This window comes from Teleopsis dalmanni, chromosome 1, assembly GCF_002237135.1.
Source record: "Teleopsis dalmanni isolate 2A chromosome 1, ASM223713v2, whole genome shotgun sequence".
In the NCBI taxonomy this organism is placed as follows: Eukaryota; Metazoa; Arthropoda; class Insecta; order Diptera; family Diopsidae; genus Teleopsis; species Teleopsis dalmanni.
The window spans coordinates 53,091,876-53,096,687 of record NC_051846.1 but is presented as its reverse complement, the minus strand read 5'-3'; positions in this window follow the sequence as shown (position 1 = coordinate 53,096,687).

Sequence of the window (4,812 nt, the reverse complement as noted above, 5' to 3'; positions counted from 1 at the left end):
TAAGAGTAGATAATAGAGGTTAATTGTCTTACTCTTCACTTAACTAAATTTCTCTAAGCAGGGCATCAAAATAAAAGGAATCTTGGGTATTGACTAAATACCAAATTGGTTAAAAAAGTAGACTATATGATCCGGGGCTTCGAAAACCATAGTTATTTAGTTATAAAGTTTCATTAAAATATATACGAACATATTTGGGATAATTTCAGGACGAGATGTTACATTCTATTAAGCTTGCACTTGCATTTAATGCAATCATTGAGAATCCACAAAGAAACGACCTATGTTCATTTGGGATAGTTATGGACAAATTGAATAGGCTAAGTTAGAAAATATTCTTCAGTTTTAATTTTTTATTATGTTATTTGATGGGTGAGATGAAATTTTGTTTAGGATAATGTCTTTGTGTTACAAGTTTTTGAGCCTGATACAGAGCCGTATGAGAACAGTATAAGGACAGTTTTTTATTCATTTTCATATTTATATTCTGATTTCTCTTTTAAAGTACTATGTTAATTGCTTTAAACACTTTACAGAATTATTTCAATTTCTATGGGTTTCGTTTATTTGGACTTGTTCAAAGATCATGTTTAAAAACTTTTAAATTAAAGTACTTTTAAATACTGAATCTTTATTATTGTATATTATTACATGGTTATAATATTAATTATATTTCTTTTCTGGCACTTCTTTATAAAACAGAGCTTAATTTAAAACCATTGGCTAATGCAATTCTAGCAAGATTCGTAAGACTCATATGTTTTTTTATTGAAATAAAAACTTACTTAAACACTGTGAATTTAATTGGTAACTACGTTAACAATACAAAGTGCAGAAATGCATTAATTCCATTAATTGCAGTAATAAAATTTTTAACACATTGTTTAAAAATATGTCGTCATGAAAACATATTTGCAGTCAGATACATTTAAGATACGAAGAAGCGTAATTAAAGCACATAAAATATAACAAAGACAAGAAAAAGGTTTTTTGATATAAAATTTTCTTGCTAATATTAAGGTCTTTTAAAAGGTCTCTTACAGACATACATGTTCACACAACAAGTTCTTTCAATATTACTATACATTTTTCCTGTAAAATTTATAATTATCAGCGGAAAAAAACACACTCTTCATAATAAAATTTTAATACATCGTAATTGATATTTTAATTGAATAACGTTAGATATATGTATGTGTCTCACCTATATTCTTCAAGTAGTACTAATTGAGTTATTGTTATATAGCTTGGAATTAATAATAAATTCATGAATTGTCACGCAAAATAAATATAAATCATATAGTTCTCTGCACTGGAGCTTTATTAACAAACTATTTGGCTTTGAACTAAGGCTCTAATCGAAAAATAAATTAAAACATAAAGACGTATCTTTAAGCTACTTAGTCCTTATAACTTCAGTACGACATCTCTTCTTAAAGAGCTCAGGAAAAGAGAGCTGAGAAAAAGACAGCTGAGAAAAAGGGAGCAGAAAAAAAGAGTGATGAGAAAAAGAACCCTGATTCATTTAATCACACATTATTGCATATCATCTTAACAACATGGTTCAATCTAAAGATATGAAATGATAAAATCTATAACCAAGTTCTTCATGACTTTTCGGTTTTTGATGTGGACCAAGTAGATAATACTAAACCAAAAGGTTTTTTTATATATTTTTTTATATTATTTTTTATATTTGTTTTTTTATTTGACATTAAGAAATCCTAAACAAGAGACATTCGGGGTTTCAGACGCTTATTTTTTTTCTTTTAGGGTGGGTTGCTAGCACATAAGATATCTTAATAGTACAACATTGTATTTGTGTTCCATTCTGATGAAACTGGTGTTTTAAAAGCTTTTCAAAATACTTTGCACAGATGTTTTTTTGACATCTATTATTAAATTAACTCATATTAATAAGTCAATTATATTATATCAATGATACTAATCATAATAAGATTATTTAAAAAAATTATAGTTTTTTTGCAAATTTGTCTATATTTTATATTTTTTAAAATACTCTTTAGGTTTACATATTCACTACATCTTTCTTCTATATTGTTACTTATAAGAACCATATAGGATTCAACGTTTTAAAAACGACGATTTTGGACAAAATGACTACGAATAAGCTGGTTAATTGAAAATATTAAAGACACCACATTCGAAGGATCATTGGGCTAAATTTTAAATTTGTTAAAAAATAAATGTGGACTTCAAAAAGTCTATAAGTAATGATAATAGTACCTAAGATTGGAGGTTGAATACTTTGACAATGAGATATGGAGATATATTGCATATTGCCTGATAGGTTTAGAAAAAAAATTTATATATTGATATCTTCAATTATATAAAAAATTTTTATAATTTTTATATATACAAAAAGTCTTAAAGATTAAAATATTTATGTATTTGATTTATGAGAAATGATTTCAGTATTACTTAACACATAATGTACATAATATAATAGTCCAAAAATAAGATAACATTTATATAAACAGAACAGTTTTCAACGGTAGCACTATTTTCTCTTGTAGTACGTAATATGTACTTGTCATGTATATGATTTTTTAAACAACACTAAAAAAGTCCGAAAATATGCAATTAATAAGCAAATGCAATTATAAATTGTCACAGTTGCTATCACTTTTAATGTCATTACTGTTGCTGCTCATTATTTCTAAACTAAATTACTCACAGAATGTTCATGACTTGTTACGAATAACTTCGCAATTTTAAAAGTTTCACAAAAGGTTTGTGAATAACTCACAATGAAATTATTTTTTACAGATAAGATAAACAAATTAAAACTGCACTAAATTGCGATTTTATTCCCCAAATTACAGTGTCAGTTTGTTGTCACTTTTCGAAAGAGTCATTAAAACAGAGACTCATATATTAATTGTTATTATACATGTGCTTTGATATCTTTATATATATATACATATATGTAGAAAACAAAATATATAAAATTTTATATAAGTCTTAATGTTGCTAATAAATTTTATATCACAAAATATTAAAAGAATTTTATTTTATTTGTATGTTTTTATAATTTTACAATGTACTATATAATCATTCCTTGTATTATTTTTGTATTTGAACTATATTCCATAAATGCATTATTAATTTGATTTGATTAACTGATAATTGACTCTAAGACACGTGGCTTGAGAACATAACCCAGATAATGACTAATAAGTGAAAGAAAACCATAAGAGGACAGCAATGATAATCCCTAGTAAGCACAAGAACTGCTGGTTAAACATAATTGAGTATCTGGGCTAACTTTTTCAATCAAGATTCATTCTTAGTGCAATTTTCATTTTCATTTGGTAAATTTTGAGTAAAGTTTTAACACTCCAGATTAATTTATAACACTCTAGATATTTTTCCAGAGTAGCAAGATTGTCCTGAAATTAACAGCTGTTTTATATGACTTTACAAATACAATGTGATTTTATTCGACATATGCATTCATTAAAAATAAAAATGTTTAATTCCACTACTATAATATGAAGAGTAAATCTAGATTGAGTCCAGATTTACCAATCGAAAACACCACAACTTATAAGTAGGAACTTAAAATTAAGTTATGGTGTTAAGGAACACTATCACTTTAACCATAACTTAAAGGAAATGAAGGGCCGATACTTGGTAGAAAAAATACTGGATTGACAGATTTGAAAATTGGGAACTGATTTTCAGTTAACATCGGCATTTTCTTTGTGATGAAGCTATTCTATCCGAAGTAGAAGTTGAACTTTTGTTAAATGGTAACAATATATTAATAACCTGTACAAATTTATGATATATTAGTTGTAATAGTGATAAAGATAATAAAAATAATAATAGTGATTATTTATAACTGTGTTTTATGTTACAGAAGACTAATTATTGAAGAATTTTTATGACAAATAATTTAAATAAATAATATAAATAATAATAATAATAAAAATAACAGTATAATAATACTTTAAATTAAATAACTACTAATTTAGATTTTTAAGTAAAACTTTATAATTCTTGTAAGTGCTGCGTGAATTTCTTCAATTCAATTATACCATAAATAAATAATAATAATATTATGTGTATCTGTATGTGTATTTAATCATGTATTTTATATGTTGATACATAATTTCCCAGTAGAAAAAGTGGTCTTCGAAGACATTGTCTTCAAGACGGTCTTTGATACCGCGTCCGCATGTTCAAGCAAATTTGCAAAACAATTGCTCAAAACATGAATGTAAATACTCTTTCTTTGCTTTCTCTCTCATTTTTAGTGTTCATAGCAACGTATTTGAATTTTGCCTCAGATGACGCTATGTTTTATAAATGAAGTGACGCAATAATTTTGAAGTGTAGTAAATAAACATTTGTGAAATAAATATTAAAAATATCAAAATTAATAAAGAAACAAAATCATTAAACTATGAAATATTAAAAAAAATAAATTAAATCAAAACAAATTAAATATTGACTTAGTTCCTGGAAAATATATTGATATTAATATTGAAGACAATAATTCCAGTGAAAGTTGTTTAAGAAACGAAACAAAGGATGTTGAAAATAAAAAAACTAAAAACACTTGTGAAAAATTAGCTGTTATATTTAAAAAACACAGGATTAACAGGCGTTGTAGTAATGATATTTTAGAACTCTTAAGATCAGAATGTTTAATTGTACCAAAATCCTCTTCAACGCTTTTGAAAACATATAAAACTTCAACAATTGATGATAGCGAAATGCTATATGTTAAGTTATATTAAGTTAATTATTTAAATTAATTTTCATTATGTTTACTAGTTTTTA